General features: G+C 46.6%; 1 non-coding gene across 1 annotated transcript; it reads right to left on the reverse strand.

Moving 5' to 3' along the window:
* Nucleotides 1-10592: 10592 nt before the first annotated feature.
* Nucleotides 10593-10696, reverse strand: LOC123063820 (small nucleolar RNA R71). The gene has a single exon (XR_006430576.1). It is a non-coding gene; the product is annotated as a small nucleolar RNA R71 (small nucleolar RNA).
* Between the last annotated feature and the right edge of the window lie 13439 nt (nucleotides 10697-24135).

Consider the following 24135-nt stretch of genomic DNA (forward strand, 5'->3'; position numbering starts at 1 on the left):
TCACCCTTGAGGTAAAACGTTGGGAGGCAAAACTATAAGCCCATGTCTTTCTCTGTGTCCGATTAAAACTTCATAACCATAAATATCGCGTGAGTGTTAGCAATTATGAAAGACTAAAAGATGGCTGAGTATGTGGACTTGCTGAGAAGCTCTTATATTGACTCTTTCCTATGTTATGATAAATTGCAATTCCTTCAATGATTGAGATTATAGTTTGTTAGTTTTCAATGAAGTTTCTGATTCATACTTGAGTATGTGATTGAATTGTTACTTTAGCATAAGAGATCATATGAAAATATATATTTATGTTGTTGTCCTAAGAATGATCATGATGCCCTCATGTCCGTATTTTATTTTTATCGACACCTCTATCTCTAAACATGTGGACATATTTTTCGATATCGGCTTTCGCTTGAGGACAAGCGAGGTCTAAGCTTGGGGGAGTTGATACGTCCATTTTGCATCATGCTTTTATATCGATATTTATTGCATTATGGGCTGTCATTACACATTATGTCACAATACTTATGCCTATTCTCTCTTATTTTACAAGGTTTACATGAAGAGGGAGAATGCTGGCAGCTGGAATTCTGGGCTGGAAAAGGAGCAAATATTAGAGACCCATTCTACACAGCTCCAAAAGTCCTGAAACTTCACATAAGCTATTTTTGGAATTAATAAAAAATACTAGCGAAAGAATCCACCGGAGGGGGCCCACACCCTGGCCATGAGGGTGGGGGTTGTGCCCTACCCCCTGCGCGCGCCCCCTGCCTCGTGGGCCCCCTGGCAGGCCTCCGGTGCCCATCTTCTGCTATTTGAAGTCTTTCGTCGAGGAAAAAACATAAGCAAGCTTTTGGGAAGAAACTCCGCTGCCACGAGGCGGAACCTTGGCGGAACCAATCTAGGGCTCCGGCAAAGCTGTTCTGCCGGGGAAACTTCCCTCCGGGAGGGGGAAATCATCATCATCGTCATCACCAATGATCCTCTCATCGGGACGGGATCAATTTCCATCAACATCTTCACCAGCATCATCTAATCTCAAACCCTAATTCATCTCTTGTATCCAATCTTTGTATCCAAACCTCAGATTGGTACCTGTGGGTTGCTAGTAGTGTTGATTACTCCTTGTAGTTGATGCTAGTTGGTTTAATTGGTGGAAGATCATATCTTCAGATCCATTATGCATATTAATACCCCTCTGATAATGAACATGAATATGCTTTGTGAGTAGTTACGTTTGTTCCTGAGGACATGGGAGAAGTCTTGCTATAAGTAGTCATGTGAATTTGGTACTCGTTTGATATTTCGATGAGATGTATGTTGTCATCCATCTAGTGGTGTCATGTGAACGTCAACTACATGACACTTCACCATTGTTTGGGCCTAGAGGGAGGCATTGGGAAGTAATAAGTGGATGATGGGTTGCCAGAGTGACAGAAGCTTAAACCGTAGTTTATGTGTTGCTTCGTAAGGGGCTGATTTGGATCCATATGTTTCATGCTATGGTTAGGTTTACCTTAATACTTCTGTTGTAGTTGCGGATGCTTGCAATGGGGGTTAATCATAAGTGGGATGCTTGTCCAAGTAAGGACAGTACCCAAGCACCGGTCCACCCACATATCAAATTATCAAAGTACTGAACACGAATCATATGAACGTGATGAAAACTAGCTTGACAATAATCCCCATGTGTCCTCGGGAGCGCTTTCCTTCATATAAGGGCTTGCCCAGGCTTGTCCTTTGCAACAAAAAGGATTGGGCCATCTGGCTGCACCTTATTTACGTTTATTACTTGCTACTCGTTACAAATTACCTTATCACAAAACTATATGTTGCTGATAATTTCAGTGCTTGCAGAGAATACCTTACTGAAAACTGCTTTTCATTTCCTTCTGCTCCTTGTTGGCTTCGACACTATTACTTATCAAAAAGGCTATGATAGATCCCCTACACTTGTGGGTCATCAGGCCACTGATGGAAAACTAGCATCCTATACTAAGCATTTAGGATTGCAGATAAAGGTAACAACAGTAGTAGCAAAGACAGGATATGCATCAGCATAGGATTAACAGAAAGCAGTAACATGCTACACTACTCTAATGCAAGCCGTAGAGAGAAGAATAGGCGATATATGGTGATCAAGGGGGGGCTTGCCTGGTTGCTCTGGCAAGTAGGGGTCGTGAACAACATAGTCGATCGGCGCACCAGCAGCGGCGTCAGTCTTGTAGTCTGCCGGAGAGAAGAGGGGGAAGAAATAATGAATACAATGCAAAAAGATGCATATCAATGCATTACATGACAAATAACAGTGCTAGGAGTGCCCTGACGCGGTAGGAGGTGATACCGGCGAAGGGGGGAAACATCCGGGAAAGTATCCCCGGTGTTTCGCGTTTTTGGACAGATGAACCGGAGGGGGAAAGTTGTGTGTTCGCTATGCTAGGGATGTGTGGCGGACTAACAGGCTATGTATCCGGATTTGTCTCATCATTCTGAGCAACTTTCATGTACAAAGTTTTTCCATCTGAGCTACGGCTTATTTTATATTAATTTTAAAAGATTTAGTCATTTTTAGAATTTATTTAATTATTTTAAATCAACATTATCCAGAATAGTGTATGCTGACATCATCATGATGTCAGCAGTCAACAGGGCGTTGACTGGGTCAAGCTGACATGTGGGTCCCAGCTATCATACTCTATTTATCCTAATTAGGGTTTAACTAATCTAATTACTGCTTAATTAATTAACAATAGTTAATTAGGTTAATTAAACATAATTAGTTAAGTTAATTAATTAATTAATTAATTAATTAATATACTTATTATTAGGGCTAATTGATTTTATGCCCCTAGTTGGGTCACACTCGGCAAGTTTACCCCTAGTTTCCGAAACACTTGTTCCTGCCCAAACCACTTTGCTCCTCTTATGCTTTTGCCCTTTGATCGTTTGACCATCACTTTGAAAACTTCATAAAAAATTCATACTAACTCAGTAAAATTCAAATAAGATATCAAAATGTTCTAAAAAGCATCACCTATATGTGCATGTCATTTGCATAAATGAAAAAAGTGTTGGCCAATCCCCATTTTAGTTTTAGCTCATATCATCTTAGCATGGACAGTAAAATCTAAAAAAATTCAAAAAATTCAAAAAAAATTGTGGCAAACATTGACCAATGTTTTGAGTGCTTGCCAAGTTTCATGAGGGAATGACATTCGTGGAAGTCATGGAAAAAAAATCAATGCTCCAAAATTTCATTTTCTTACCACGACTTCCACGAATGCCCTTCCCTTATGAAACTTTGCAAGCACTCAAAACACTGGTCAAATTTTGCCACATTTTTTTTGGAATTTTTAGATTTTTTTTAGATTTTACTGTTCATGCTAAGATGATATGAGCTAAAACTGAGACAAGGACCGGCCAACACTTTTTTCATGAATGCAAATGACATGCACATATAGGTGATGCTCTTTTGAACATTTTGACATCTTATTTGAATTTTTCCGAGTTAGTATGAATTTTTTATGAAGTTTTCAAAGTGATGGTCAAACGGTCAAAGAGCAAAAGCATAAGACGAGCGAAGTGCTTTGGGCAGGAACAAGTGTTTTTGGAAACTAGGGGTAAACCTGCCGAGTGGGACACAACTAAGGGTACTAAATTAATTATCCCTTATTATTATTATTTTCTATCTTTTTCTAATAACGTTCTGGGGCTGGGCCCACTGGTCATAGGAACAGGGGCCTTAATGGGCATACGGGTGCTGGGCCACGGGCGTCGCCCGACCAGGGGGAAAGCAGGGCGAGGCCACCGGCGGGCGGTCGTGGCGCGACAGCGCCTGCGCGGGGCGGTGAGTGAGAAGGGGCGCGGGGAAGCAGGGGGTTGCGGCGGCTGCGCCGCACGCGGCAGCAGAGCGGCGGCGGAGGCGGGGAGTGAGGCGAGGCCAAGAAGGCGACGGCGGCGCGGGGCGTGTGCGGCCGCGGCGAGCGGCGGTGGGAGCAGAGCAGGCCCGTAGCAGCGGGGTGGTGCGCGCCGGTGGGTGTGGGAGCGAGGCAAGCAGGGCTGCGGGTGCATGCATAGTGTGTGGTCGGTGAGGGTGGCCGCGGACGGAGTTCCGAGCGGCGCGACGAGCTGCTGGCGGTTGCGGCGTGGGTCACGAGCAGGGCGAGGCTTCCAGGGGGTGAGCGCGATTAGCGGGGCGCGGTCGCGTACGACGACGGTCGAGCGCACACGGGAGGAGGGGCGCGCAGCAGCGCAGCGGCGAGTAGGTGCCACGGAACACGCGGGCGGCGGCTGCAGGGTGCGCCACGGGCACGTCGAGGAGCGGGCATGCGCGAGTGGGTGCGGCTACAAGCGCGGTGAGCGCGCCGAGAGAGGCAGCGGCGGGCACGGGGTGCCGTTGCGAGAAGGGGAGTAGGAGGAGATGTCGGGGCCTCACCACGGGGCCGTGGGGTCTAGGTAGTGGGGGTTGAGGAGGAGGACGGTGACGAGCGGGCGACGGGGAGGCGAGCGGCGATCCGGCGGGGTGGCTCCGGCGAGGTGGCCTCCGGCGGGGTCCTCGGGCAGCGGCGGCGGGTGATGCCACGATCCAGATCGAGATCGGGGGAGGAGGCGACGTGGGTGGGGGAGTGGCGAGTGGGTGTGTTGGGGGGTTAGGGTTTGTTCGCCCAGGGGGTTATGGGGGAGTGGGAGGGACGGCCTGGGCCGGTTGGGCCGGCCTGACTGTTGGTTAGCTGGGCCAGTTGGCCTAGGGGGTTTTCTTTTTCTCTTTAGTTTTGTTAGGTCTTTTTATTTTTTTTCTTTTATTTATTTCCTTTTTGTTTTAATTCAATTTAAAATATTTAGGCATTCTGTAAAAGTGTGTTTTCTTCACCTTAAATACCTAGGCATTGTTTGGCACACTCCGAATATTTTAGTTTTAAAGTTTGAAAACTTATGTTGTTTGCCATATTTTCAATTGATTTTTGAACCGGTTTTTGAACTAACGAGAGATTAGCAACAGTAACGGAGGTGATGTGGCATCATTATCATAGGTTCACTGTAGCTTAATTATCCGGGCATTACAAAACTCCTCCACTACAAGAAATCTCATCCCGAGATTTAGGAGGTAGAAGGAAATAGTGCGGGGTATTCATCACACAGGCGATCCTCATGTTTCCAAGTGGCTTCGTCTTCAGAGTGATGCGACCACTAGACCTTGAGAAACCTGACTGCCTTCTGACATGTGCGGCGTTCAGCTTGGTCGAGAATGCGTACCGGGTGCTCTTTATTGCAGAGGTCATGTAGCAATTCAAGCACTTCATCTGCTCGGATTGGGTCCTTGAAGCAACGGTGGAGCTGTGACATGTGGAACGCATTGTGAACCCGAGAAAGGTTTGGCGGAAGCTCCAGCTGATATGCCACTTTTCCGTGCCTTTCGAGAATAGTGAAGGGGCCGATATAGCGAGGAGCTAGCTTGCCCTTGATCCCGAAGCGGTGAGCACCCTTCATTGGTGTGACACTAAGATAAGCCTTTTCACCAGGTTGATAGACCATGTCTTTGTGATGACGGTCATACTGACTTTTCTGACGTGACTGAGCAGTCTTGAGATTCTCACGAATAATGCGTACTTGTTCTTCGGCATGTTGGATAATATCCGGACCGAAGAGTGGACGTTCCCCGGTTTCTGACCAGTTTAGAGGGGTTCGGCACTTTTGTCCATATAACACTTCAAAGGGGGCCATCTTCGGACTAGCATGATAGCTATTATTATAGGAGAACTCAGCATACGGGAGAGATTCCTCCCATTTCTTGTCGAAGGAAATTACACAAGCTTGAAGCATTTCTTCGAGAACTTGGTTGACACGTTCAACTTGCCCTTGCGACTGAGGATGAAACGCAGTACTGAACGACAAATGAGTCCCCATAGCTTCTTGGAAACTTGCCCAGAATCTTGAAGTGAACAAGTTGCCATAGTCTGAACTAATAACCAGTGGAATACCGTGAAGTGAAACAATTCTGGACATGTAGAGAGTTGCAAGCTGACTAGCAGTGATTGTTTCTTTGACTGCCAGAAAATTTGCAACCTTAGAAAGCCGGTCAATGATGACCAGAATAGCATCATTACCTTTCTGCGATTTGGGAAATCCAGTAACGAAGTCCATTTCAACATAGTCCCATTTCCATTCAGGAATAGAGATAGGTTGCAGAGTTCCAGCAGGCCTTTGATGTTCTGCTTTGATACGACGGAAAACGTCACACTCAGCAACATAACAAGCAATGTCTTGCTTCATATTAGACCACCAGAATCTCTGACGGATGTCTTGGTACATCTGTACTACCAGGATGGATAGATAGAGGCGTATCATGTGCTTCTTTAATAACCTTTGGAGTCAGATCCAGGTTTTTCCTCACACATGGCACCACTAGGCGGCCTTTGAAGTACAAGGCGCCATCATCGGCAATAGTGAAGAATGAGGGCTTTCCTTCTACGAGATAGCGTTTAATCTTCTCGACTTCAGAGTCATAATGTTGAATAGTCCTGATATCGCCCATGAGATCCGGTTCGACGACCATGGTATTTAGAGAACCCTTCGGAACAACACGAAGATTCATCTTTTGGAACTCTGGGGGAGGGGGAGCGAGTGCACCAGGAAGGACAATATGAAGGTTCACCTTTCTAAATTCCTCGACAAGCGAGGGCTAGACTTTTCGAACCTGGAGGTGGTTGTAGTAAGACTTGCAGCTCAAGGCATCAACCATTACATTAGCCTTTCCTAGGGTATAGGAAATACCCAAGTCAAAGTCTGCAACAGTCTCCATCCATCTCTACTGACGGAGGTTCAGGTCTGGCTGGGTAAACTGATACTTCAGACTTTCGTGGTCGGTGAAGATCTCGCAGCGATTACCGAGAAGGTAATGTCGCCACTGTTTTAGTGCATGAATGACAGCAGCAAGCTCGAGATCATGAACTGGTTAGTTTTCTTCGTGAGGGCGCAATTGACGAGAGGCATAAGCAATCACTTTGCGCTCTTGCATTAGTACACAGCCTAATCCTTGACGGGAAGCGTCACAGTAAATGACGAAGTCCTTCTTAGTATCAGATGCAGCAAACACTCGGGCAGAAGTCAACTTGTCTTTGAGTGCCTGGAAACTTTCCTGACACTTGTCTGTCCATAGAAACTTGACGCCCTTATGCAACAGGTTAGTTAGAGGCCAGGCGATCTTGGAGAAGTTCTCGACGAATCGATGGCAATAGCTGGCGAGACAGAGAAACTTCTGACTTGCTTGACATTCTTCGGAGGAGTCCAATCGAGAATAGCCTGGACTCGTTCAGGGTTGACGGCAATACCATCCTTGGAGAGGACATGCCCAAGATAGGTTACTTCGGGAAGCCAGAATTCACACTTGGAATACTTAGTGTAGAGTTGATGCTCTCAAAGCTTTTCCAGCACAAGACGAAGATATTCGGCATGTTCTTCTTTGTTAGTGTAAAATACAAGGATATCATGTAGATAAACCACGACGAACTTGTCGAGGTAATCCATGAATATATAGTTCATCAGACGAGAGAAGGTGGCTAGAGCATTCTTAAGCCGAATGACATGACGGTGTACTCGTATGATCCATATCGAGTCACGAAGGCGGTCTTTGGGATATCCTCTTCACGAACACGGATCTGGTGGTAACCCAACCTCAAGTCAAGTTTGGAGAACACTGATGAACCATCCAGTTGATCATATAGATCATTGATCCAAGGGAGGGGATATTTGTTCTGAATGGTGGCTTGGTTAATAGGACGATAATCTTGGACCAATCGGTTTGTCCCATCCTTCTTCTTAACAAAGAGAGAAGGTGCTCCCCAAGGAGAGCAACTAGGGCGAATGAAACCTTTGCGGAGAGATTTGTCGATTTCCTCCTTAAGCTCGATGAGTTTATGCGGCAGCATCTTGTAGGGCCGTTTGGCTATAGGATTGGTGCCTGGTTTCAAGTCGACGATGAATTCGACAGCTCTAGCAGGGGGAATCCCTGGAAGTTCTTCAGGAAAGACTTCTTGGAATTCACGAACGATGGGAATGTTTTCAATGCCCTCGAGTGGTGCAGAGTTCAATGCATTCAAGGCATAAAGCCTTGCCTCAGCATTCCGAACCAGGTGGGCATTGTAGCTTATTATTTCATAGGAAGGGTGTAGCATATGGACGGTCTTAGTGGCGCAAACTATCGAAGCGATATGCGCTTTCTACCAATCCATTCCTAGAATGAGATCAATGCTATAGGACTTCAGTACGATGGGAGAGAAAGGAATTCCAGTCCTTTGATTTCAACGGGAACATTGTGACTAACCATAGAGGTTTGACATTGGCCCGCAGGGGTGTGTACCACTATTGCACTGTTCATCTCTTCGTATTTAATGCCATGCATGAATGCAAACTCAGCTAATATGAACGAATGCGATGCTCTTGTATCAAATAAAACTGATGTTGGTATAGAATTTACGAGGAGTGTACCCATCACAGTAGAAGGCTGGTGATAGAGCATTTCCTCATATAATCTTTTTAGCTTTTTTGCATCAAATTGTAATCACATTATTTACTCGAAAGATATTCAAATACTCATATTATGTCACATTTACAACACTACTCCATCTTTTGCAGAAAAGGGTGAAAAGGCCCAAATCCTTCTATATTAGAGTGTCTAAGAGGTTGCGGTTGCTGCATTTTGCGGAGGGACTCGAGTGTGAAGAACAATTAACCTCCAGGGGGTTAGCTGATGAAGAAGGGGACCAACTTGGGAAGAAAGAAGAAAACAAGGAGGGCTAAACAAGAGGAATGCAGATTTGATCGAGAGGGGTCAAATCCCTAGCCATCTTCTTCGATCCCCTCCGAGCCTGGACACACATCTCTCTCCCTCACCCCTCCTTCTCCTTCTCCACCTCCGGCTGCGGCCACGGCCAGGCTGGCGTGGTGGTGCGCCTCCGCGACCTCCACCACTCCACCCAGCACCACCATCACCTTCATCCACCTGCGCCACTCAGCCATCCATTCACTCATCTCCACCAGTGCCACCATCTCCACCACAGCGCTATCACTCCACCGCTGCACCTCGTGCGCCTGACCAGACGGGTGTCTGGGTACCCGGGCGACCCTGCCTTTTGTCGCTGCTCCTCTTCCCCATCCCTACTGCTGCTTTTTCTCCCCTTGCCCCTTCTGTTGCTGCTCTTCCCTGCTGCCCTTCTCTCAACCCCATGCTGCTGCTCCTTTTTCTCCTGCGCCCCCTGCTGCACCTCACTTGCTGAAACTCTGCACCACACATCTCTCTCCCTCATTCTCTAAATTTCTGTAGACTTGAGATCGTATGTAATATTCATATTTGACTAGTGCTTCAAACCTGCTATTGGTTCAGATTCATAACTGTATAATAATGCTATGACATGTTCAGTTTCAGACTTGTGATTGTTTAGTACCGTAGAACTATTTTTGTTCATCGAAGAGTATTAGAACAATGCCCTGTAATACCATAGTCGTATTTGTGTGTGTGTGTGTGTGTGCGTTCGTGTGTCTGAGTGTTCGTGTGTGTGTGTGTATACTTCATAAGAATTGATGTGTGTGATTTTGTTCGGTCAGATTCTTGTGCTCGTTTAGTACTTACTTTGTTGATCTGTGAGTACTGGATCCGTGGCTTGCAATTTTAGTTCATGTGTTACTTTTGTATCTATGATTTTCAATGTTTTGTATCTGTGATTTTAAATTGTTGATCCGGGAACTGAATTGTGGCTTATGACTCTCTATTATTACGCGTGAGTAATATCTGAACCTCATTATGCTAGTTGGTTTCTTTCTTTCTCCATAATCTTCAGGAGCTACCTTGTTAGTTTAGGTTTTATTTTCTGTTTTCGTCAGCAAATATCATGCTACCTAGCTTTAACCGAGCATAGTTGCCGTCGCCTAGTCCCTGTGGAGAACACGACATCTGTAGTTTGGGCATAAATACCCCACTATAATACAATCGATCATTTTGGCACCGTTGCCGGGGACTAGCGTCGAACAATTGTGTGAAGCTATAGACTAGGCTTAGTATAGTTTTTGTTTAAATTTCTAGTGAAATTTATTTCGGTGCTTCTTTTACCTTCTTACTTTTTGTTGCTTCGGCTTATTAGGATATTAACTTTCTAACTAGTGTTTATTGTTTATGAGTGTGCATAGGAAATCTGAACTAATTGCAGGTTGTTCTATAGTTACACTCGGTTAAGATGGCATTGCTTCCTGATCTTTGGATGCCCAAAAGTCAGTGCTATATCACAAGACCGGTTTGGACAACTATTGAGGCAGAGAACTTTGAGCTGAAACCTAGTCTTATTACTTTGGTTCAACAACAACGGTTTGGAGGACTGCCTACTGAAGACCCTTATGAGCACTTGCTCCGAGTGATGGAGTATTCAGATACATTAAAGTATCATGGAGTTCCTCAAGATGTTATCAAGTGCATGCTGTTCACATTCTCTCTCCGAGATAATGCTCGTGCTTGGTATCGATCCTTGCCATCAAGATCATTCAGTTGGAATGAGATATCATGAGCTTTCTTGGCTAAATATTTCCCACTACACAAGCAGTCCGCAATTCGAGATGAGATCTTTAGCTTCGTTCAGCGTGAAGGCAAGAGCTTGTATGATGCTTGGGAGAGGTACAAAGCCTTATTTAGGAGATGTCCTAACCACGGGCTCGAGAGATGGTTAGAGCTGCAGTTATTCTATAGAGGATTGACTTCGGACACTCGATCTTTCGTCGATATGGCAGCGAGTGGAGCTATTACAAACAAGACACTTGATGATGCTTTTCTGCTGATTAAGAACATAGCCTTCCACGAACTTCAGTGGTACAATGAGAAGCCCACCTCTGGCCCAGTTGCTTGCTTGCAACAAATCACTTCATCTCAGCAAGAATCTCTTACACAAAAGCCGGAACCAGTTTCTCCGTGTGATAAGATTGAGCTTTCATGGATTATCTTTGATGATGATGACACCATCCTAGTTGACACACACACTTCAGATCATATGGATACTAGCATTCTAGATTCAGTTTTGCATTGTGATGATTCTTCTATGGATGAACCAGAGCTACAGTTAGTTACTTTTGATATTGATGAGATACCTTTAGTTGATATTGATCATGTGCTGCTAGAGCCAGATATGGAAAAGTTCACCTTTAATGATGTTAGCCACATAGATTCTTCAACGCTTGAGCCTGAGATGGAAATCTTCATTGTTGATTATGATGAGGTCACTTCAGATGTCAAGGAGCAAAGCCCTACTATTTCACCTGTCGATACGAGGCCGGTGGAGGTTTCTACTACCATGCCTTCCATGGTATCTTCAGTTGAGGTAGTCATAAAACTTCTCCAAGGCCATTTCAGGTATTATCTCAGCTTTCTAGATAAGTTATGTCATATCGCTGATATTGCCTATGCACCATGTGACTTGTTGTTGATACATGTTCCTGATTTGCTCAATAGATATACTTATATGATATGGTACTCTATCGATGACTTAGAGGGCATTCTCTATGTCACTTGTATTGGCTTGGTTATTGAGTGTTCTTTTAGGTTTACACTTGTGCACCATTTACGGTGAGTTGACCGAGTTTGAGATGACATTCCCTGGGATCCTGGTGGATTCACGGCATGGTGAAGAGGAGAAGCAAAGAGAACATATGAGGAAGAGCGAAGCTGGAGCATGTATGAGGAAGAAAAAGGAGAGAGTTGTAGCTTAGAGAGTGATCAAGCGAGTATTACTTCATAGTGCCCGGTGAGCTATTTCATGACCCATTCTGAACATCATAAATACATGCTAAATTCAATTGCTAGTTGGGTTGCTTGAAACAGTTATTACTTGTTGTCAAGCTGAAATTCACCTTTGGCATCGTGCTTGATGTCAATTTGTGAACTTGATTCCTGGATGCCTTGTAAACTAGTGATCTACACCATGCATGCTTGGCTGAAATTAGTGAGAACTATTAGTTTTGAGTGCTCAAATCCCTAGTACACTAGAAAACTTCGTCATTTTCTTCATTTACTATGATACACCAAGATCACCATGTTTAGATGCTGAATTTGTGCGAAGTGTGTTCCCATTGAGAGCAATCACCTAACCACTATGGATTAGCATGCTATGTTCCCTGGATCGGTAGCATGTGAACCAGACATGGAGAAGTGAGGATTCCTTTTTTTGTGCTTATGTGTTGTTCATTAAAAAAATCTTATAATGAATAATTATCTGATCTTACCTAACAGTAGCATGTCATGTTCCCCGGATCGGTGGCTTGTGAAATGTGGTTGGATTGGATAGGAGTTAATTATATTAAAATAATGTAATTGTCGAACCAGATGTATACCATGTTCTCGGGATCACTGGTATGTTCCTTTGGGGAGACAAACAAAAAAACTAAATATTGGTCGAACCAGGTGTATACCATATTCTCGGGATCGGTGGTATGTTCCTTTTGTGAGACCGATAATATATTATCATTGTTGCTTCCTCCAAATTCAATAAGTGGTTTTACCACAATGTTGTGTTCATGGTAATAAGTGTTTCTCGAGATCATGCTCTCTTTAGGAACCATTTGGCACAGTCATCACTTAAACTTGTTGATCCTCTTTTATCATTGTAAAAGTTTAAAATGGTCAAGTCTACTAGTATCCTACCGCTTTGAAGCACTCCTAACCATTAATTTTCACTAGCTAAGTCCAAAGCATGCACTGTTCAGAGATCTACTTCACTTGGCAATCTCTAGTCAGCTCACTGTTCATACTCTTGCTCTTGTCATATGCCTTTGCTTGAGGACAAGCAAAGATTTAAGTGTGGGGGAACATGATAGAGCATTTCCTCATATAATCTTTTTAGCCTTTTTGCATCAAATTGTAATCATATTCTCAAATTATTTACTCGAAAGATATTCAAATACTCATATTATGTCACATTTACAACACTACTCCATATTTTGCAGAAATGGGCGACAAATCCTTCTATATTTGAGTGTCTAAGAGGTTGCGGTTTCTGCATTTTGCGGAGGGACTCGAGTGTGAAGAAGAATTAACCTCCAGGGGGCTAGCTGATGAAGAAGGGGACCAACTTGGGAAGAAAGAAGAAAACAAGGAGGGCTAAACAAGAAGAATGCAGATCTGATTGAGAGGGGTCAAATCCCTAGCCATCTCCTTCGATCCCCTCCGAGCCTGGCCACACATCTCTCTCCCTCACCCCTCCTTCTTCACGTCCGGCCGCCGCCACGGCCAGACTGGCGTGCTGGTGCGCCTCCGCGACCTCCACCACTCCACCCAGCACCACCATCACCTCCATCCACCTACGCCACTCAGCCATCCATTCACTCATCTCCACCAGCACCACCATCTCCACCACAGCGCCATCACTCCACTGCCGCACCTCGCGTGCCTGACCAGACGGGTGTCTGGGTACCCGCGTGACCCTGCCTTCTGCCGCTGCTGCTCTTCCCCATCCCTACTGCTGCTTCTTCTCCCCTTGCCCCTCCTGTTGCTGCTCTTCCCTGCTGCCCTTCTCTCAACCCCAAGCTGATGCTCCTTCTTCTCCTGCGCCCCCTGCTGCACCTCACTTGCTGAAACTCTGCACCACACATCTCTCTCCCTCATTCTCTAAATTTCTGTAGACTTGAGATCGTATGTAATATTCATATTTGACTAGTGCTTCAAACCTGCTATTGGTTCAGATTCATAACTGTATAATAATGCTATGACATGTTTAGTTTCAGACTTGTGATTGTTTAGTACAGTAGAACTATTTTTGTTCATCGGAGAGTATTAGAACAGTGCCCTCCAATACCATACTCGTATTTGTGTGTGTGTGTGTGTATGTGTGTTCGTGTGTCTGAGTGTTCGTGTGTGTGTGTGTATACTTCATAAGAATTGATGTGTGTGATTTTGTTCGGTCAGCTTCTTGTGCTCGTTTAGTACTTACTTTGTTGATCTGTGAGTATTGGATCAGTGGCTTGCAATTTTAGTTCATGTGTTAGTTTTGTATCTATGATTTTAAAAGTTTTGTATCTGTGATTTTAAATTGTTGATCTGGGAACTGAATTGTGGCTTATGACTCTCTATTATTACACACGAGTAATATCTGAACCTCATTATGCTAGTTGGTTTCTTTCTTTCTACATAATCTTCAGGAGCTACCTTGTTAGTTTAGGTTTTATTTTCTATTTTCGTCACCAAATATCGTGCTACCTAGCTTTAACCGAGCATAGTTGCCATTGCCTAGTCCCTGTGGAGAACACGACATCTGTAGTTTGGGCATAAAAACCCCACTATAATACAATCGATCAGCTGGTCTAGAACTTCATTGAGATCAACATGGTTGGCATGAACACGACCATAAGACTTGGCATTGTTGTTGCGGGGCTGGTTGCTTCCACGGCTAGCTGCGGGAAGGGCTAGTTGATTCTGGTTCTGGTTGCATTCCCTAGCACGGTGTCCTGGTTGTCCACACCTGAAGCACATACCATTATTGGGAGTGGGAGCACGAGCTCGGGGTGGTGGTGCTGGAAGCCTTGGCTGCCTAGGTGGTGGAGGAGGCAAACGAGGTGCAGCATAGGACTGCCTTGGAGCAGGTGCAGTTGGCTGGTACATGCTGTTGGGAATCCATATCCTACACTTCTGCGAGGACGGGCCCAAAGATGAGCCTGTGTCACAGTTGCGCCCGTGAGAGCTCTTGTGTTCCTGTAGACCAGTTTCGACATTGATGGCCGTGTTCACCAAGGTGGCGAAATCAGCAAAGTCATGCACTAGATGTGCGAGCTTGATGTCAGCTTGAAGGCCATCACGGAACTTCTCCTGGCTGCGAGCATCAGTTGCAATGTCTTCTTCAGCATAGCGGGATAAATCCAGAAACTCTCGCTGATAAGCTTCCACAGTTTTGTTGCCTTGGGTGAGTTTGAGGAACTCGCGCTTCTTCCGGTCCATGACTCCCTAAGGAATGAAGTGGGCACGGAAAGCGGCTTGGCAGTCTGGCCAGGTGATGATTGTTCCAACCGGCAGAGTATGGCTGTGGCTGTCCAACCATTGAGCAGCGGGTCCCTTCAGAAAGAAGGAAGCAAAGGTGACATAGCTAGCAGGGGCTACATCAGCAGACTCCGTCGCATAGGTGATGTCACGGAGCCAGTCATCAGCATCTAGAGGTTGAGTTGAGCTGCGGTACACAATTGGGTTGAGGCGCATGAAATCCTGCAGAGTCACCTGGGCTGGCTGCTAGTTCATATTGGGGCGAGGAAACTAAGCCATAATATTCTCCATGAACTGGCGATTCAGCTCAAACTGTTGCATCATACCAGCCATGTACTCAGGCGGTGGGGGGGAATGCCACCATGACCACGACCACCTGGTCTAACCATCCTTCTAATATATAACAAGGGTAGTTCAGCATTGGGAAATTTGCAAAGATAAGAATCATTCATGATGAAACATGCACAAATAAAGGAGCATGATAGATACTACATAGTAGTCGACACACCTTACAAAGGGACCATGCACAGAGTTCAGTACAGAGACTAAGGACATCATATGTGACACGCAGGCTCACGGCGAATGCATCTAATACTAATAAGCAAGCCTACATCGGTCCCAAGAGGAACTGTGGAGGTAGGTGTAGCCTGACAGCTGGTAGTGACGCGACGGGAAGTCCTCCACGTCAGTAGCCTGGGGTCCGCAGATACTCTGGTGCAGAACCTGACACTCAGGTGGCAAAAGAGGACCAACTGCGGGAGAGTAGCCTCCCACATCTGGCCAGCCGGCACCCTGGGGCATCACGGTCCTGGCTGGGTAGATCATAGAACGCGACAGATCACCAGATCGGACAAGGGGGTGCAATAACGTCAAAGCATGGTAAAGGTGCTGACGGGTGGTGTACAACTCGTGGCGAAGATCTCGGTTAGCTCTATCCGGCCAATCAGCATGCAGAACCAGGTTCTGATGGTAGAAGGGCTCTCGGGTGACAGTAGAGTAGGCAACAATGTAGTACCCCTCCGCACCAACATCGGATGCGATAGCAATGTGCCTAAAAGGGGAGATGTCCAACTCCCGATACTCTCCACGAAGACGTGTCAGAGCAGCATAAGCAGCATCATGTATTGCCATATCGATAATCACTCCAACACCATGAGCAGTGTGCAGCACAGTAGTGGAGTCATACTCCCGAGAGTAGAGGTGGACGATGGCACGGTACTGCTCCTGGTTAAAGTCCTGGTACTGCTCGTACGCGGTGTACTCAGGGTACCAGCGATAACCCAGATAGGTCATCATCTCAGCTAACACAAGAGGCGAACCTGGGACACCAATGGCCGTCATGTGGCGCACGACTTGCCTCATGGGTTCCATCTGAAAAAAAGATGTTCCAAAGGAATCAAATGGCAGTGTGGGTATTTTTCAAAATACTACTCTAAGGAATAACTAGGGCTTATCCAACTTTGGGGTGAATGTAGTCACGGGATCCTAATGTTAGTGTTAGTAAATTTGTTTAACCCGAGTAGAAGAGAGTTCAGAGTCCTAGAGTAAAGATCGAGGAGTAAAAGATCCTAATACCACCCAAATGGTGACGTGGGCCTGTAAGACACACATCCATGTTAGTAAAAGTTTTGCAACGTCTAGACTCGACTTCGGTCAAGTAGTGTGGAAGGGGGATTCCTACAGGCAGTCGGCTCTGATACCAACTTGTGACGCCCCCGATTCAATCATACACTAATCATACACGCAAATGTATACGATCAAGATCAGGGACTCACGGGAAGATATCACAACACAACTCTAAAAAAAATAAGTCATACAAGCATCATATTACAAGCCAGGGGCCTCGAGGGCTCGAATACAAGAGCTCGATCATAGATGAGTCAGCGGAAGCAACAATATCTGAGTACAGACATAAGTTAAACAAGTTGCCATAAGATGGCTAGCACAAAATGGGATACAGATCGAAAGAGGCGCGGGCCTCCTGCCTGGGATCCTCCTAAACTACTCCTGATCGTCGTCGGTGGCCTACACGTAGTAGTAGGCACCTCCAGTGTAGTAGGAGTCATCGTCGATGGTGGCGTCTAGCTCCTGGGCTCCAACATCTGATTGCGACAAGCAGGTATAGAAAGGGGGAAAAGAGGGAAGCAAAGCAACCGTGAGTACTCATCCAAAGTACTCGCAAGCAAGGAGCTACACTACATATGCATTGGTATCAATGAAAGGGGTAGTATATGTGGATTGGACTGTAGAATGATAGAATAAGAGGGGGATAGCTAGTCCTATCGAAGACTACGCTTCTGGCAGCCTCCACCTTGAAGCAGTAGAAGAGAGTAGATGGTAAGTTAACCAAGTATCACCGCATAGCATAATCCTACCCGGCGATCCACCCCTTGTTGCCCTGTGAGAGAGCGATCACCGGGTTGTATTTGGCACTTTAAAGGGTGTGTTTTATTAAGTGTCTGGTTCTAGTTGTCATAAGGTCGAGGTACAACTCCGGGTCATCCTTTTATCGAGGGACACGGCTTCGAATAGATAAACTTCCCTGCAGGGGTGCACCACATAACCCAACACGCTCGATCCCTCTGGCCGGACACACTTTCCTAGGTCATGCCCGACCTCGCAAGATCAACACATCGCAACCCTACCTAGGCATAACAGAGAGGTCAGCACGCCGGTCTAAATCCTATGCGCGTAGGGGTCTGGGCCCATCACCCATTGCACACCTGCACATTGCGAACACGGACGGAAGCAGACCTAGCCTCCCTAATACAAGAGCTCGCATTCCATCCCAATCTGGCGCGCGCCGCCCAGTCGCTGACGTCAAGAAGGCTTCGAGTGGTACCACGACGTCGAGTGCCCATAACTGTTCCCGCGTAGTTGGTTAGTGCGTAAAGGCCAGTGGCCAGACTCAAATCAAATACCAAGATCTCATTAAGCGTGTTAATTGAATTAACCGCGGATGTCGGCCAGGGCCATGCCCACCTCTCTCCTAGGTGGTCTCAACCTACCATGTCACTCTGCCACAAAGTTTCACTCAGAGGGCCGTCAGGACAAACGTCCTTTCGGTCCCAATCCATCAATCACTCGCGGGTACTCTATGAGACGACCCGACTTTACTCACCACATATATCATGTATAATGTATATAAGTATATACCCATGATCACCTCCCGAGTGATCACGGCCTGATAGTATAGCATGGCAGACGGACAAGAATGTAGGGCCATTGATGGAAAAGTAGCATCCTATACTAAGCATTTAGGATTGCAGGTAAAGGTAACAACAGTAGTAGCAAAGACAGGCTATGCATCAGGATAGGATTAACGGAAAGTAGTAACATGCTATACTACTCTAATGCCAGCAGTAGAGAGAAGAATTGGCGATATCTAGTGATCAAGGGGGGCTTGCCTGGTTGCTCTGGCAAGTAGGGGTCGTCAACAACGTAGTCAATCGGGGCACCAGCAGCGGCGTCAGTCTCGTAGTCTACCAGAGAGAGGAGGGGGAAGAAGCAATGAATACAATGCAAACATATGCATATCAATGCATGACATGACAAGTAACGGTGCTAGGAGTGTCCTAACACGGTAGGAGGTGATACCGGCGAAGGGGGGAAACATCTGGGAAAGTATCCCCGGTGTTTCGCGTTTTTGGACAAATGAATCGGAGGGGGGAAAGTTGCATCTTCTCTATGCTAGGGATGTGTGGCGGACGAACGGGTTGCGTATTCGGATTCATCTCGTCGTTTTGAGCAACTTTCATGTACAAAGTTTTTCCATCCAGCTACGGTTTATTTTATATTAATTTTAAAAGATTTAATACTTTTTAGAATTTATTTAATTATTTTAAATCAACATTATCCAGAATAGTGTATGTTGATGTCATCATGATGTCAGCATGACATCAGCAGTCAACACGGCGTTGACTGGGTCAAGCTGAGGTGTGGGTCCCGGCTGTCATACTTTGTTTATCCTAATTAGGGTTTAACTAATCTAATTATTGCTTATTTAATAATAGTTAATTAGGTTAATTAAACATAATTAATTAAGTTAATTTAATTAATATATTTATTATTATTATTTAAATATTTTTTAATAATGTTCTGGTGCTGGGCCCACTGGTCATAGGCATAGGGGCCTTAATAGGCATACGGGTGCTGGGCCACGGGCGTCACCCGACCAGGGCAAAAGCGGGGCGAGGCCACCGGCGGGCGGCCGCTGCGCGATAGCGCCGGCGTGAGGCCGTGAGCGAGAAGGGGCGGCGTGAAGCAAGGGGGTTGCGGCGGCTGCGCCGCACGCGGCAGCGAAGGCGGGGAGCGAGGCGAGGCCAAGCAGGCGACGCAGCGCGGGGCGTGTGCGGCCAGGGGCGCGCAACAAGTGCGGCCGCTGTGTGCAGCGGCGGGAGCAGAGCAGGCGCGCAGCAGCGGGGTGGTGCGCACCGGTGGGCATGGGAGCGAGGCGAGGATGGTCACGGGTGCACGCACAGGGTGCGGTCAGCGAGGGTGGCCGCGAGCGTAGTTCTGAGCGGCGCGGTGAGCTGCGGGCGGTTGCGGCATGGGTCACGAGCGGGGCGAGGCTTGCAGGGGCGAGCGCGGTTAGCAGGGTGCGGTCGCGTACGACGACGTCCCAGGGCAGGCGGGAGGAGGGGCACCCAGCAGCGCAGCGGCACAGCGGCGAGTAGGGTGTCGGTGTCAAAACCGGCGGATCTCGGGTAGGGGGTCCTGATGTAGGGTAGGAACCCTAGGGATCGATCTTTCACGAAAGGAGCGTATCCCATGATGAACACGAAGAACACAAGGGGGAAAACAAGGGAAAACACGAGAGAATCACTAAACCAACAAGAAATAGTCACACATGTGCTAGATCCTCGAGTACATAAGAGATCACATGGTACACAGTCAACTAGGGACGATACAAAAGGTAACGGTATTCTCCGTGAGGAGGTCTTTATGATCTTCTCCGCGAGGAGGTCTTGAATCCAAAGGGATCTTCTCTGAAGAGGGGCCGCGGTCTCTCTCGTGGAGTAGATCCGATGTGGATGAGCAATGCTCTATCTCTAAAATGAGCTAAATCAATGCTAACCGTATAAAAGTAGAGGAGGAGTCATTTATATAGGCAAAGGGGGCGAAGGGGTACATGGGCCTCGGCCCAACATCATGGACGCAGGCACGGTCCGGATGATCCGGATGTTGGTCCGGATGATCCGGGCTTCGGGGGTCCGGATGATCCGGGTCGGTGTCCGGATCGTCCGGCTGTGTCAAGGGGGCTGCGGGAGGTTCGGATGTCCGGGTCCTGGTCCGGACATCCGGGTATGTCCCGATGATCCGGGACTGGGTCCGGATGATCCGGCTTCAGGGCATCTCCTGTTGCTCTCAGGTCTTCAATTGTCCGCATCGTCCGGGCTGGGGACCGGATCATCCGGGCTGAGTCCGGATCGTCCGGGACCTCGTCCGGATCATCCGGCCAGCCTGGGACTTGGCTGATTTCTTCTCCGTCTTCATGCATATCTTCCGCTCCCAATCCTTCTTGCTCCTTAGCTTCTCCATGGCTAGCTCCTTGGTACCTGAGTATGCACAATGTCTCCATTTGAGGTAGTAGCCATGTCTCATGTGCATCGAAGTGGAAATGTGAGAGGAGAGATGTCACCTCAGTTTCGAGAGCTCTTGCACGTGCTCGTGTCATGCGTCCGCTAGGCACTTGGTGAGACGATGGTAGGTCCATGGGGATGACCTTGGGATGCTCCGCGTCATCTCCCCTCCCTTGGGGAAGATCCGTCCTCGGATCAAATTCTTCATCACCATGGTAGGGAGAGAGATCTTTGACGTTGAAGATGTCGCTCACGGAGTACTTGTCACGTGGAATGACGATCTTGTATGGGTTGTTGTTGTAGCGTGCAAGCACCTTGAAGGGTCCATCCGCTCGTGGTCGAAGTTTGGACTTGCGTTCCTGGGGAAAGCGGTCCTTGCGAAGGTGTAGCCACACAAGATCTCCAATGTTGAATACCATAGGGTGCTTGTTGATGTTGAGCTTGGTCGCAAGTCGTTGTACTTGGCGCTTGACGGTATGCCTTATATCTTCATGCACCTTCTTGAGATGAGTCACACGTGCACTTGTGTCCAAATTGATGCGCTCTTGGAGTGGTAGAGGAAGAATGTCCAATGGTTACAATGGGTTGAATCCGTAGACGACCTCGAAAGGGGACTTGCCGGTTGTTGAGTGTTTTGCACAGTTGTAGGCGAACTCGGCGATAGGTAGACACTCCTCCCACCCCTTGATGTTCTTCTTGATGAGTACTCGAAGTAGAGCGAAGAGGGTGCGGTTGGTCACCTCCGTTTGGCGGTCAGTTTGTGGATGATACGCCGTGGAGAAGAGTAGCTTGATTCCGAGCTTGGCGCATAGGGTCTTTCAAAAGTAGTTTAGGAACTTAACGTCGCGGTCCAAGACGATCGTCTTTGGCGCTCCATGTAGACGCAATATTTCCCTACAAAAGGGAGTGGCAACATGTGAAGCATCGTCTATCTTGTTGCATGGTATGAAGTGTGTCATCTTAGAGAATTGGTCCACAACGACAAATACCGAATCCTTTCCATTTCTAGTCCTAGGCAATCCAAGTACAAAATCCATGCTAATGCCTTCCCATGGTAGATATGGAATTGGGAGAGGCATGTAAAGGCCATGGGATTGAGCTTTTGACTTAGCTTTGTGACATCTAGAGCATCGGTTGCTGAAGCGGTTGACATCGTGAAACATCTTGGGCCAATAGTAGTTCTTTGAGAGCGTAGCGAAAGTCTTGTCGCGTCCAAAATGTCCCATTAGTCCTCTGCCATGAGATTTCTGCAAAAGCAACAAACAAAGAGAAGACTCGGGGATGCAAAGTTTGTTAGCTCTCATAAGATATCCATCTTTGATGTAATAGCGTTCCCAAGATGTATGCTTCAAACATTTGGCATAAGGAGTAGCAAAAGTAGGATCATTCCCATACAAGTCTTTTATATGCTCAAAGCCAATGACATCCAATTCAAGTTGAGTAACAAGCATGCATATGCAGGAAAGGGCATACGCCACAATATTTTCCTTACCTTTAATGTACTTGATGACATAAGGAAAGACTCAATAAATTCACTCCATTTAGCATGACGCTTGTTCAACTTGGTTTGGCCCTTAAGATACTTGAGCGTTTCATGATCGGTATGAATGATAAATTCATGAGGGTGAAGATAGTGTTTCCATTCATGCAAAATGCACACTAAATTAAGTTCCGTTACGGAAAGTTTCTCACTAAATTAAGCTATGGGGCACTTCTCTTGCGTTAACACACCTCCTATGCCATGACCACTAGCATCACAATGAATCTCAAAAGGCTTGTCAAAGTTGGGTAATGCAAGCATGGGAGCATGAGTAAGCAAATTCTTAATATCATTGAAAGCGGTATCTTGGGATGGTCCCCAAACAAAAGGCGCATTCTTCTTGCTTAAAGCATGCAAAGGAGAAGCAATGGTGCTAAAATCTTTCACAAAGCGACGATAGAAACCCGCAAGGCCAAGAAAGCTACGCACTTGTTGCAAGTTAGTTGGTTGGGGCCAAGTCTTAATAGCATTGATCTTGGACTCATCAACATGAACACCCTTATAAGATACAAAAAAAACCCAAGAAAACAACTCTATAAGCGCCAAAAAGGCACTTTTCCTTGTTAGCAAAGAGATGCTCGTTTTGAAGAGTTTGTAAGATGGTTCGGACATGGGTGACATGCTCTTTGAGAGACTTGCTAAAAACAAGGATATCATCGAAGTAGACCACAACAAACACACCAATGTAAGGGCGAAAGACATGATTCATAAGACGCAAAAAGTACCCGATGCTTCCAATAGACCCATAGGCATGACTGACCACTCATACAACCCAAACTTGGTTTTGAAAGGAGTTTTCCATCCGTCACCCTCTTGTATGCGGATGTAATAGTAACCACTTTTAAGATCAATCTTGGAAAATATAGTGGCACCACTAAGTTCATCAAGCATATCATCAAGGCGTGGAATGGGATACCTATAGCGAACGGTGATAGCATTGATAGCTCTACAATTGGAGCACATGCGCAAGCTACCGTCACGTTTTGGCACAAGAATGATCGGGACGGCACAAGTGCTCAAACTTTCATGCACATGTCCATGGTCTATGAGATGCTTTACTTGCCTCTGTATTTCTTTGGTTTGTTAGGGGTTGACGCGGTAGGGAGCTTTGTTTGGAAGAGGTGCTCCGGGGATGAGGTCGATGCGGTGCTCGATGCCTCATAGTGGAGGTAGTCCCGGAGGTAGCTCATCGGGGAAAACATCTTGAAATTCCTGCAAAAGAGAAGACAACACTAAAGGTAGAGCGTGAGAGGTGTTAGCGTTTGGTGTGTCATCCTTGCACAAAAGGACATAGTGCAGGACACTATATGGGTTCTCACACACTCCTCTTATCTCACTTTTGGTGGCAAATATAACTAAGTTCTTCTTTTCGCTCATCATGGAGGCACTCGATTTGGGCTTGTGGCGCTCACTCTCTTTTTGGTGGTTCGCTCTCTCGCTATTCTCTCCACGATGGGTGGCTTGCTTGTCGGCGATCATTTGGCTTGGAGACATGGGGCGAAGTACGTACTCCTTTCCCTTCATCTTGAAGATGTAGTGGTTCATTCGGCAGTTGTGGATGACACCTCTATCAAATTGCCATGGGCGTCCAAGAAGAAGGTGGCAAACGGTCATTGGAATGACATCACGCTCCAAAGTGTCTTCGTAGGCGCCAATTTTGAAGGAGACTTGTACTCGATGCTCGACTTGAATAGTGCCGAAGTCGCTAAGCCATTGAACTTTGTAGGGATGTGGATGCTTCGTCTTGGGCAATTGAAGCTTGGAGCAAAGGTCTTCCCTTGTAAGGTTATGACAACTCCCTCCATCGATGATGACCTTGACAGACCTTCCATTGATGTCGGCCTTGGTATGAAAGATATGGCATCGTTGGTCTTCTTCTTGATGATGTTGAAGAGTCAAGACCTTGGAGACAACTAGAGCGGGACTTGAATCTTCATCGCAAAAGACTTGTTCTTCTTCATCGTTCACTTTCTGGTGATGGCAACTTGCTCAAGGGTGTCCATTTCTCCTTCATC

This window comes from Triticum aestivum, chromosome 3A, assembly GCF_018294505.1.
Source record: "Triticum aestivum cultivar Chinese Spring chromosome 3A, IWGSC CS RefSeq v2.1, whole genome shotgun sequence".
Taxonomy (NCBI): domain Eukaryota; kingdom Viridiplantae; phylum Streptophyta; class Magnoliopsida; order Poales; family Poaceae; genus Triticum; species Triticum aestivum.